The sequence below is a fragment of the Megalops cyprinoides genome, chromosome 15 (genome assembly GCF_013368585.1).
Source record: "Megalops cyprinoides isolate fMegCyp1 chromosome 15, fMegCyp1.pri, whole genome shotgun sequence".
Classification (NCBI taxonomy): domain Eukaryota; kingdom Metazoa; phylum Chordata; class Actinopteri; order Elopiformes; family Megalopidae; genus Megalops; species Megalops cyprinoides.
This window is the reverse complement of record NC_050597.1, coordinates 2,816,573-2,829,943: the sequence shown is the minus strand read 5'-3', so window position 1 is coordinate 2,829,943 and position 13,371 is coordinate 2,816,573.

Genomic DNA, 13,371 nt, shown 5'->3' with positions numbered 1-13,371 from the left:
CTGTGCTACGCTGTCCACCTACCTGTGTTGTGTCATTTTTCATGATGTCAAAGATAATTCTATGATTTTCACATCGTTTTAATTCTCAAGCTTGCTTGCTCTTGGGCTCACCTGACCTGGAACATCTTGAGTTCAGTCTTCAGTTCACACTTTATTTTCAATATGTAGAGGAGAGGGCCTGTGATTTGTATTACAAAGTGGATGAACCCATCACTTAGTATTCAGAGGCAATAATAGGTATTGATTAGTTTTTTCCTTGCAAATTGCATGTTTCCTGCTTAATTGTTATGGGTGATTTTATCTAGACCTTGGTGCGCTAGCTTGGACCTGTTAAATATTGACAATGACAGGGTGTGGGGGGGGGGGGGTGGAGGGGAGAGGTGATTAAGGTAAAAGAATTTCAGAGAGGTGAGTGACCAATTATCAGGTCGGACAAAGTGTTTCTCAGAGGCGATTAATTTGCATTGGACAGCTCTGTCTGTGTCTTTTCTCTCCCTCTCCCTCTCTGTATACAGTGAGATCAAAATAGAGATTCATCTTTGCTAAATGGCCTGTAAAGCCTGTCAAATCCGCGAGAGTGAAGTTTTTGAAATGCGTGCTGGATTCAGCTCTTGCTGCTGACCAGAAGAGGGAGAGGTACAGGCCTGGATGTTGCTTTTATCCTTCAAAAATGCAGCTCACCCCGTTCAGCGATCACTGAAATTAACGAAACAAGTTGTTTGTGTTGAACATCAGTAACATTAGTTTGTAATGCATTGAGGGGATGATGAGGGAATCAGTATTGCTGAGCAGGACAGAAGGTGTCAAGGCTACACATGTATATACAGTATATGTATTATGCGTATATACTTATTGGTTAATAACCAATAATAATAACTAATAGTTATTATTTTGACATGCATGATGAGGCATCCCTCAGCTCACTGGTTCGCCATCCCCTCCCTGAGTCCTCCACTCACTGCCTGACTGAGAGGCTCCCGCAGTAACACTGTTTACCTCTAGGGGTGGCAGACAGTCACAGCCGTTGCACAGTGCCTGTGTGAGACGTCTCCATCAGTTTGGCTGTGACCCTGTGAATTGGACGGTCGGTTTCGGTCTGTTTTCTCTCTGTTGTTTCTCTTCAGAGTTATTGACAACAAAGTTGTGAGCATTTATTTGTTAATATCAAGAAGACCAATCTAACATCCTCACCCTTTGAGAGAAGGAGTAGTTAATTTAGTTATTCAGGTGGCAGATGGAGAACTTTGTAAAGCTAACTCCTCCGGACCTGTGCGCCTTATTAAAGCGATCTTAAACAGTCTTGGCCTTATCTGCTTCCTGCCTGCTTTCATGCTGAAACTATCACAAACTAATGCGCAGGAACAGGACGTGGATTGACATCAGGCAATCGCCGCCATCTAAATCGTCATATCTGCCTTGACATTAAATGTGGCATTTTTGTCGTGGTTAGGGAAAAAGCGACGCGGAGTTGGAGGAATTCTAATTCCGCAGGCCTGAAAATGGCATATTCATATGAGGCGGGAATGGGTTCCTTGGATGTGGCGGAGACGCGGGCGCAGCAGAAGCGCAGACGGGCGCAGATGTGCATGTGCCCCTTATCTGCAGCCGCTGCGCTCCGCGTGTCAGCCTCCCGGGACTCGCTCGCGTTTTTTTTTTGTTGAAAGACAGTTATCTCTGCCAATTCTTTTGACATTTGAGATGCTTATCTGAGCCCAGCCCCAACGCAATTGAGGGATGGAGTTTGTCAAATAAGGAAGGAACTCACACACGATTCTTTACCCTGTGAGAGTGTCACTGTCGGACAGCTGGCAGGACGCGCGCTGAATCAGATACGGACGGTGTGTTAGAGTTAAGGGCTTCAGGAAATGGGGTCGAGGTCACTCCAAGGGATGGGTAGAGGCGTAATTTGTATGCACACCAATTATGTCCGAAAGAACATTCAGATTATTTTAGGACATCAGCGGAGGACAGTTTCCTATGCAGATACAGTGTTTGCACACAATATTGACCACTAGGTTGTTTCCATAAATTGAGGTTCACTGTATGAATAATTCATGTGCTGTAATATGTTTGTGTACTTTTTTTATTATTTTTGAATTACCACAGCACATAAATTATCCTGGGATTATGTGCAACCTTTTATCATTGATGAAAGAAGTTGAAAAAAGTGCAAAAGGCTTATGTATTGTATCCATAAAGGTGAGGTAATACATGGCATCTGACAGTACAAACACAGCTTAACATTATTAGAATTCCCAGGACAAAGGAGGTGATTTTGCTGTAATTGAGTTATTGCACAAGGGTAAAACTAATGTGTGTGTACGTGTGTGTGTGTGTGTGTGTGTGTGTGTGTGTGTGTGAGGGTGTGTTTGTTTGTGTACGTGTGTGTGTGTGTGTGTGTGTGTGTGTGTTTGTTTGTGTACGTGTGTGTGTGTGTGTTTGTTTGTGTACGTGCGTGTGTGTGTGTGTGTGTGTGTGTGTGTGTGTGAGGGTGTGTTTGTTTGTGTACGTGTGTGTGTGTGTGTGTGTGTGTGTGTGTGTTTGTTTGTGTACGTGTGTGTGTGTGTGTGTGTGTGTGTGTGTGTGTGTGTGTTTGTTTGTGTACGTGTGTGTGTGTGTGTGTGTGCGTGCGTGCGTGCGTGCGTGCGTGCGTGCGTGCGTGCGTGCGTGCGTGCGTGCGTGCGTGTGTGCGTGCGTGCGTGTGTGTGTGTGTGCGTCCGGGTGTGCGTGCGTGCGTGCGTGTGTGTGTGTGCACATACGTGTGTATGTGTGTTTGTATGCATGCATTCATGCGTGTGTGTGCATGCGTGCGTGCATTCATGTGTGCGTGTGTGTGTGTGTGTGTGTGTGTGTGTATGGAGAGGTAATAAGGGGGGGAAAATATGAAAGGAGGGGGCGCAGGACAGCAAAGTTGGATCACGCTTCAGCGGCAGATGTGTGTGAGGAGGGGGTCTGTTCGTCACTGACGGTCCTTTTCAGATTACACCTGGATTCCCGAGGTAAAAGGCCAGCGAGCCCTTATCTCTGCTGATAAGCCCGCAGCACCTTGTGTGTGACCGTGTGTGACCGGGTGTGCATGCAGATATTCCCTGCTGTCACCCCCCCCCCATGCAGGAGGGGCGCACAACAACACCCCTGCGGTAGATGCATACAGTCCATTCCACAGACATATTCTATTAAGAAAGCTTTTTAAATGATGTCTTGTTTTATTAAGAACTGCAGCAGAGTCCATTGCTTTTCTTATTTATGTACAGACTTTTCAGGTGCTACATCTTTAGTAAGTTCTTCAGTAAGAGTGAAGATTATGGTCAAATGGAGAGCCGGTGAGGTCAGAGCTGGTGACCGCAACACCAGTGATGTCAGGGCCTCTCTGGGTGGCACCGGCTGTGACAGCACTGTTTCTGCTGACTCTGTGGCCGTTGTCAATGGAGACGAGCTGTGGAGCCGTGTCAGGACTGGCACCAATGTGACACACAGAATGCACCTGCTAGCTGTGTACACTGCCAGTATGACACAAACATGCTCAGAGAGAGATGTCTAGAAAAAAGAGGAACAAAAAACCCAGAAGTGCTTGCTCTCTCGCATCCGGGTATCCATGTGAAGGGGCTGTGTTCCTTATGTCAAAGCTTTTAGTCAAACTGGATCTAAGCTAATTGCTCATATACCAGAATATAAATAAATCATTTAAAAAAAGTATAACCTTTGTAATTCATCGGTTTTTAAAAATGTCTCATTACTCATAAACTAACACTATGTAGCAGCAAAGAATCTTAAAAGAAACTTAGTATAACTAGCTCACTGGCTAACTATATTGACATTAAAATATTTAGCAGGCTGGCTAGTGTGCAGCCTGCAGTAGGTTACTGAAGTGAGTGCGGTACGTTGTTCTGTTCTAATGGGAGAAAGGAGCACATCACCTCCCTGTCCACCAGCTCTGATTCCCCACCCTCCAGTGTCATTGGTCCGCTCATTGCTGATGCTCCACCCACCTACATTGTGGACGAATGCGTGGCTCCACCTACCAACACTGATGCCCCGCCCAGTTCAAAGTGTTAGCAGTGACCTTGCGCTTCACTGCCACTCACTGTGTCTGTGCCCCAGGTCTGAGCTGGTGTGTCTCAGCCTGCGTGACAAATTCTCCACTCTGCATCCACAATGGATGTGTGTGAGCTAGACTGCCAATAAATAAATGAATTAATAAAATAAAGTATGTTACTATTTCAAAGTGCCAGTGCACACACAGGTAAACTCAGGGCCCACAGGCAATGGGGGAATTTTAAAATTTGGAAGTAATGGTTAGCTAAATGCGCTCTTTTCACTCTGAAGGTCTCGGAATGAAAGAGGAAGGGTTTCAAACTACAGAGATAAAAATGGCCTGAAGGAGGAAAAAAAAAGGTCTGAAAGAGGAGCTAATCATAGGCGTAAAACGTGGCTGTTCGGGGATAATCTCTCTGCATTGTGGGAGCCTCCTCTGAATTAAATGATAAAGATTAAAACACACAACAAACATCTGACATCCATCCTGATGACGGCATAAGGAAATGGGGCCTGCCATTCACTCTCGGCTGGAGCTAACAGGCAATTAAGGCAGAGTCAGGCGCAACGCGCGCTTTGCTGTGACTGTGGAGGCTCTGCTATCTTGCAGTCGGCTTTGTGGTTTTTCACCTGAAATGTAAACACCGCGGCGTTTATGCAGAAGCGTGTTGTGCCTTTGATATTGACGTGCTGTATATATTCAGGGCCTTCTGTCTGCCCAGGAGCCTCACAGAGTTTAGCGGGGGGTTTGAGCAGCAGGTCTTTGGAAGCGCTGTACTTGTTTCAGAGTTTCACGACGCCCCAGAGTCATGTCAGAAGACTGTACGTACAGTAATCACGGACTGCCAGGGTCAGTAAGTCCTGTGGGTCAGGTTTCCTTCTGACACACACAGAAGCCTCTGTAACATTGACCCTTAAAGTAAAGTGACCCTATCTGAACTGTACTGCAGCTTTCCAGGATGAATAGTCTTCATAAGAATAATTGCATGCTATGATTTTGGAAATTATATTAATTATGCTATGGTCATGTATTATATATGTTGTCATGTATTATAAAATACATATTAATATATATCGTATATACAATAAGTGTATATTTACAAAATGTTATATACTCTGTACTGCATATACTATACTGTATATTTTAAGCTATATATAGTGTAAACAATCACTTATTTTCAATATGGTCCTGTAGAGAAACAGTTTTCATTGCTATGCAATGGCTGTACGTCTTCAATTGCAGCAACAGAAATTACAGTTAGAGCTCATATTAACCCTGTAGAAGGGCATGTTTAAGAGCTGTTGTGAGCTTTAATGTCAAAGTGCATTAAAAACTCAAAATAGCTATTCATGGGAAGCAATACGGGCATAAAAAGTATTATATTAATTCCAAGGGAAAAAAAAACACGCACTTATGGAGTGTAGCAAAAGAATCGTGGCTGGCTGTCTCACAGCGGCCTGTGACACTGCAGACACTGTTTCTGCTGTTTCTGAGGTTTACCCCCAGGGCCTGCCTTTATTTTTCCCACATTGTTTACCAGTGTGGGACAGCCACTGCACGGCAGACATACACAGTTTGCTGAGGCTTTCTACCAGCTGTTAAATGCTTAATTGTCAGCTATAAAATCAAATCTTTGTCAGCACATTTGTGCAAGAACTGGTTTAATCATCTGTCCATTTTTTTTTTTTTTTTGGTGAAGGTTATTGCCGTATAACTAAGCATCCATTTTCATATGTGTTTGCAGTTTGTGAAATAAGTGTTGCCATGGAAGTGTGATTAAGCTTAGCCCAATTTTTGGGCCTTTTCTCGAGATTTTGCCCCCCGGGGTTGTTGGTCATTCTGAAAGACCCTATTTATTACCACCCGCCTTATTTAAATTTGCATGGTGGCTGTCACCTCTCTTAATCATTCAGAATGGGGAAAAAAAAAAACGTGATTTATGAAGGGTAAATATTCACCATTAGCGCGGCCATGTCAATGGCTTTCTTCTGTTTTTCTGTTAAATTTTTTGCCTTAGATCTTTACAGTGGTATTTACTAAGATGAGTGTGTGCGCATGTTTTTTTTTTTGTGTGTGTGTGTGTATGCGTGGCAGGTGTGTGCATTTGTGGTTATTTGTGTCTGCATGTTTCTGTGCTTGTATATATATGTGTATTTGTGTGTGCATGCGTTTTTGTGTGTAGGTGTGTGTATGTGCACGTTGCATGAATGTGACTATAAAAGAAAAAAAAAGTCCCATCAGTTTTATTTTTTTATTTTCTTGCCCACTCCGTGGCATATTTTCAATCATTATTAGATGCAGGCAGCTCAAGGCAAAGCCTTAACCCTGCTATGTTTGCTGTGTGATAAAATGAGAAAGCGCTATCAATCTTTATTGTCTGTCTCGCTTACTGTAATTGCATTCAATAGTCCACTGATTCTCTTGTCTGTGCTAATGTCAGGAGCGCTGAAGAGCCAGATGCTCCGGCTAGATCATATGCACCCGCCGACCGCTTTGATAACTTGGCAGCGCCACTCTGCATCCAGTGATAAATTGTTGACAGTATAGATTGTGAACAGCTGAACATTGGAAGTGTATATAGAATAAGATTCATACCTTGTTGGAGCTCTGGCACGGTGATGTCAGAGAAAGGGCATGTCATGTATTATTCAAATGCATCTAACGCTGGAGAAGTGCCAACCGCCGATTGTATCTCAATGCATAGTAAAGAGGGAAAGCTGTGGGGGAGGGGGATGGGTGTGTGTGTGTGTGTGTGTCGGGAGTGGGGAAAGGACGTTGGTGTGGCCAGGGCTGGAGGATGAGGAAAAGGGGAGAACGCAGATCTGAAGTGGTGTTTTAATACTCTGGACAGGAATGGCACTGTGGAAATGCCTGGTGCTGTGCTCCTGATCACCCTCCCCTCCCTGTGGCTGTGTCCCTCCGTCAGCTGCTGTTTGAAGCTAGTGTGTGTGTGTGTGTGTTAGGGTGATTCCACTCAGCACAGTGTGACACAGACAACACACACACACACACACACACGCCTGCTGCATCTGCCCCGCCCCCTGCTGGAACGGGGGGGTCAGGCCTGCTGAGGACATGTCAGGGGTGGCATTTTGTTCTTCATGGGACACCAAGCCATGCAAACTGACAGGTCATGGGATTTCCTGTTATAGTAACCCGACTCCTGCTCCACGGTCGGCACCGCACGAGTGGTGATGAAGACCGGCACACTCTGACGGCCAGCCAAGCCACCTGATCATCAGCTCGGCCGAGGGAAATACAAGGTCACCAGCCGTCGCCCCCGAGTGCTCTGTCTGTTTACCCATCAGCAACCGCCAGGCCGTGTTTTCAAAGCGGATGCCTCGCGCCGCGGGGTTTACGGGACGGTGTTGTCTCTCTTCCCTCCCCGGAACGAGTCCGTAGCGGTGCGGTGCGGTGGGCTATCGGGTACCAGATGCATTGACCCCTCTGGAAGCCCTCGCAGTTATTGCCGTTATTTCTCCCGTTTGTCCCGCTGCCTGCTGTGACTCCATCACCGGCCGGAGATTTCCATGCTGATGTTCGGGCGGCGTGTCACAGTTTGTAAATTGCATGCGGTTCGATTGGCTACGCTGCAGAGCAGGACACGATACATTTAAAGCTTTGCAGCCGGCATGTCTGTTCATCTTTTTTTCAGCGAGCCAATGTCATATAGAGGTAAACAGAGGGTTGCCAAAGATCGCTGGAGTTCACGTCTCGATTTTCAGTCTCAGCTATTGGACTGACATTGTTTCAACTGCAAACATTTAAAGACGCATGTAAAAATATTCAAGAAAACATGCATGTGTGCATAGCATATATGCATGTATGTGTGCACGCCCACTCATGCGTCCGCCATGCATGGTTCTTTAAGGATGCAGATGGTGTTGCAGTGGAGCTGCTTCACGCTCAGTGTAGCGAAGGCCACATAGCTTCCTCTGAGGACTGCACGGCTGCTTTAATGCTGTAAGTCCTGCTTTTAGGAGTCTGTGGATCTTCTTATGTCAGGAGCCTTGATGCATTTGTGAAGGTATTTTACTTGTCAAACCTTGGTGCCAAGACTATTTGCAGGAATAAACCTTCAATTTCGTAATCAAGCTTTATTGGCTTTTAAAAGAGGAATAGAAATTATTCATGCAAGTGTTGGGTTTTTCATGATGGTTTAAATTATATCCTGTTGACATGCCAAAGCTAAAGGGTCGGGCTGTCCTCTGTTTTGTTATATTTGTTATTTTGTACAATATGTTCCTCAGATTCTGCTTTTCTTAAAGCTTCCTGAACAGGAGTGGGTTCATTGTGACTTCATAATGAGGAAGTCTGCTGTGACTTTGTCACGCTATGCATCTGTGTATTTGTGCACAGAAGAGACATCTTGTCCTTCTCTCAAAATACAAATGGTCATGGTGTGATGGATATCAGCACTAAAAAATATATAAATAAAAATTAAACCCATTTTTCCTCATGGGGGAAAAAAAACCAGTCTGATTGAGTGATAACACAAGCAACATTATCAGCTGCCTCTCCTCTCCAAATGTTAATAAAAAAGCACCACAATAAATTCTTGCACTTTATTCAGAATGCAAACTACATGTAAATGCATTGGTAATGAATGCTCTTTTATGGGGAATCTATCATTTTGTTTATGCTACATTTATTTCTCGAATTTCCAATGAAGATGATGGATGTCTGCAGAGGGAAAAAAAAGTGTGCTCCAGAAATAAACATCATTGAACTTAAAGTGCTTATAAACATTTTGTGAGCAGCTCTTAGGTTGCAGAAAGGCAGAAGTGTTTTGGCAAAGAAATGCGCTGGAGCCGTGTGGCTGGCATGGGAGAGGGCCCCCTGCTCGTTTGGAGTCCTGATGACATTTCCTGCAGCGTCCTCTCTGTCAGTCTGTTTCATACATGTAAGCCACAGCCATGGGCTGAAAAACAACGATATCACCCAGGGCTGCTGCAGGTAGAATACCTCTTGGTTTTGTTCACCTGAGGTTACCGCAGGTGGAATACCTCTTGGTTTTGTTCACCTGAGGTTACTGCAGGTGGAATACCTCTTGGTTTTGTTCACCTGAGGTTACTGCAGGTGGAATACCTCTTGGTTTTGTTCACCTGAGGTTACTGCAGGCGGAATACCTCTTGGTTTTGTTCACCTGAGGTTACTGCAGGTGGAATACCTCTTGCTTTTGTGTGGATTTTGGGATGTGGGCTGGAAGCTCAGCTTCATCACACCGGTTTCGTTCTCTTTTGAAAGGAGCCATTTTGAAGGACACCCCGCTTTCACACGCTCCTCCGTCACAGTGCAGGTTTCATCAGCACCCTTCTGAGCACACAGAGGGCCATTGGCTGTTTCCGTGATAAGTCCCTCCCCTTTCTGTAGATGCACCACGCCATTCGCCAGATCAGGCGGCAGTCAGGAGTTTCCCCAGCTTCTACAGGTCATTTTAAATTATATAACGCCTGTGAACTTAACATTCATGTAGAACTGCAGTGCATTATAGCAGCACATTTAGAGTTATGCAGCGTACGCTTTTTTGTCCATCATACAAAATGTAATAATGAATGATGTACAAGAGCACTTTATATCAACTGTCATACATGCTTATAAATGCTTCATAAAGCAGTAATGCCATGCTTCTCGGGGCTTTATGGATGTTTTACAAGCACAGCCTGAGGTTACAGGTAGTAGAATCCATGCAGTCACTTCACTTCAGGGCAGTAGTGTTTATGGATTTCCCACATATTCAAGGAAGGCATTCAATACCACTCTTAAGCACCTTTGCCCGAATTTAAGCACACTTTTCCTGATTCTTACATATTGTCGAATATAAAAGTAATACTGGCACTTTATTCATGAATCACATGATAGGGTAACAGGCTGTAGTGGTTATTTCAGTCTCCCTAAGTCTTAATTCATCATGTGATCCGAGGAATTATCTCAAACGCTGCACATACAACTTCATACCAGAAATACCATTGTCATGAAATGCTGAAAATTAAACACTAATGTAATGTACGGGACCGTTACTTTCAGGAGAAAAAATAATGTGTACAGGAGGCCGTTTGCTATATGTCAGAGGGAGCTGTTGCTGTTGTTTTCTTCGTTTGTGATATAGGCTCGTTTAAAAAAAAAGAAAAGAAAAGCGATTAAAAACATAAGTGCGTTTGCGCATCTGCAGCCATTGCACATTATCAGCATGCGTGGAACCATACATTATGCGGCGTTACGCTCAGAATTCCAATCCCCTTTAAATTGATTTGAAATAATGAAATGTGATTAAACAAATAAATAATAAAAAGTTCAGCCATTAGATGCACCACAGGAGGGTGCGGTGCTGCCTGCCACCCCTGCAGTCTGGACTGTCCTGTACAGGCTTCGTTCCTGATCTCATGCAGCAAATGAAGACGCTGTCGCATGTGTTGCCATTGCTATTTATTTAATTTAATTATTTTTTAATGAATTTAAAGGTTTTGCAGCTTTTCTGATCTGTGTATGCCCTCCCCCCCACGCACCCTATACAGCCATCTTAGTGTTTATGAGAAATGGAAAGACATTTGTGCCTCGGCAAATACATTACATGCTTTTTAATTTACATGATTGAATTTTAATTCATACCATATCTTGGCTTCAGATTATGAAGTTATGTCTAATGTCACGCCGATAACTTTGGCTGTCAGACTGCTAAGGGTCTGCTAAGCAGTCTGAGCAGGGAAGTCAGGTTCATTAGCTCCTGTCCTACCTGCTGTGGTCAGAGGAGACATGCTTTTGAATTACACTGTAAACTTGGAGATGTTGGTCTGTGCTCTTCCTCATCATTGTACTTTGTTCAGATCAGCCGGATGGTTGATTGAACCTCTGGAAATTTACAGAGGTTACAGCTGTTTAGGCGAACCGGTGAAAAAGAGAACCAGTGTATTTAGTAGTAACCTACTGGCTGAGGTCTGCTCCGATAGCATATGGTGAAAGACAGACAAACGGATGTAGAGAGCATTGTGGGAAGGAAACGCACAAAACCCATTTGGCAACTCCACATTACACGGCGGAGTGTTCTGGTGGTTTCTCCGTTATCTGGCGTCTTTAAGGAGCCATGCCGATGGTTCGATGTGCCGAGGACATGTGGTTGGTCGTTGTTTTTGGTTAATTGTGGTTGCTGAATCGCATTCTGTATATACAACTTTTCCTTCTTCGCCATGAAGAAATTTAATAATCACAATTAGTTCTTCTAACAAAGTGTGCATATATCTATGAGAAGCTTAAATGATTAATCTAGTAACTGGACCAATTAATCAGCTGAAGTGTTAATTTTTTTAATTGAAACTGATTAAAAAAGACACAAATAAAAAATCTGCAGTGTTGCTTGCATGCTGCTATAGCTGTGGGTACCCAGATACCTAGCTAACTTATCTAGCTAGCTAGTGAGGTACTCTGTCAGAGTAGGTTATGCATCTTTCTGATGTTTTTACACTGCAGTGATGACAAATAAAACACACAAGACAGGGTTTGGGTGGATTGTTTGGGGTGCTGTATTTGCAAATTAACATCGATACCCAGTAGACTACTAGCTAACATCCATAGAATTATGTGAAATGCTAAACTGATTAGAAAATGCTTGCAGAATATACTGTATTCGTCTTAACATTTGCTTGAAGGAATAAGTTAGCACATGAATGAAGAACTTTACAAATATGGCAGACTTGCTAACGTTATCCTGCAGCTGCTAGGCGGGTAATTACAACCGTAAACCATCACAAAACACGGCGCAGACGCGGCTGAGAGTATGTGGGAGCTGACGGTGTGCTGACCAGCAGCTGGGAGTCCTTCCATTCCCCCTGCTTTCCCAGCGACCCTTTGGAGGGACGGAGAGGAACATGCCAGGCAAGCACAGCTCTCGGAATGTGTGAATCTCTCTCTGTACAGAGAGGTGGAGGTGGAAAGTGTAGAAAGCGTAGATGCGCGTGTGTGTGCGCGTCTGTGTGTGTGTGTGCGCGCGTGTGTGTGTGTGTGTGTGTGTGTGCGTGTGTGTGTGTGTGTGTGTGTGTGTGTGCGTGTGCATGCGTGCGTGCATGTGTGTGTGTGGAGGGGTGGTGACTGTCACATTAATCTTACCGTGTTATGCCTGGAAAGAGAAACACTGGAAGCACCCTGCCTATTATACATAAACACGGAGCATGAGGAGCTTACCCCTGGAAGCATTAGGAGCCTTCTCAAAGTCTCCCCTGTGCTTTAATATGGATGCCATCGCTTGCCTCCCATTGGATCACTGTGCTTTAGTAGGGTATCAATTAGAGCTTTGCTATCCAGCGTGAAACACTGTAGCTCTGATGGATAGGAAGACGCCACCTAGTGCACAAAAAAATCACTTTTTGTGATTTTTTCCTCCCTCTCAGATATGACAAATGTCATGTGTGATTTGGAATTGCTTTTACTAAAAATATACAAGGCTGTAAATTATTAAGTGTCACAAAGTTTGTGCAATCAGTAAAATCATGTAAAATAAATATGCACGTGTGGGGAAAAAATAAATTGCTTACTCTAAAATGTGCCATGTCATACACTCATGGAAAAAGATCAAGACTCACAATATTATGCCATTATACTTTATGTACAGGAACAAAGAACTTTGCCATGTGTTATTAAAAACTGTGTTCTGCAGATTGTAATGCAGTTTAAGCAGCAGAATTACCGAGGTATATGAGGTGTATTGATTGAAAAAGAGCGCAGTTAATGTTAACTGGAGTTTAATTTATCGGAAAATCATTCTAACAAGCAGGATATGTATTCTGAAAATACCGGCGTCTCCCTTTGACATTGCTGCATTCAGACTGTCACTGTGTGTTTGCAGTAATCATGAATCTGATGCTGACAGTGATTACTGACGTTGTCACATCTGAGCTCTAGCGTGTGTTTGAAATGTACCTGGGATTACTCCTCACACGCTCACCGGGGTCAATCACATCAACAGCAACAGTGATGCATACGCCATCGAGATTCCCTTTGTTGTAGTGTCACCATTGCCCTCTTATTATAATAATAACCATACACGCTGCACCTTTATTAAATATTGAGTATATGTTTGAAGTGACAGCTTGTTAGATAGCTGTAGGGTAACAGCAACTCGTAATTATTCATGAACAGAACATCTGAAAACAAACTAATTATACACCTTGGTGTGTTGACGGACTTATTTATTTATTCGCATGTGCTGTTTTCTAAAAATCCCAGAAGCCAGGTTGACTCCATGGTAAACTCTGGGAAGGTGCCTGTTGTCCAGATTGTGTGAAGTGAAAGCATTGGTCTGACCTGAAACCCCTTAACACTTCCTTAAAAATGAACAGTACAAG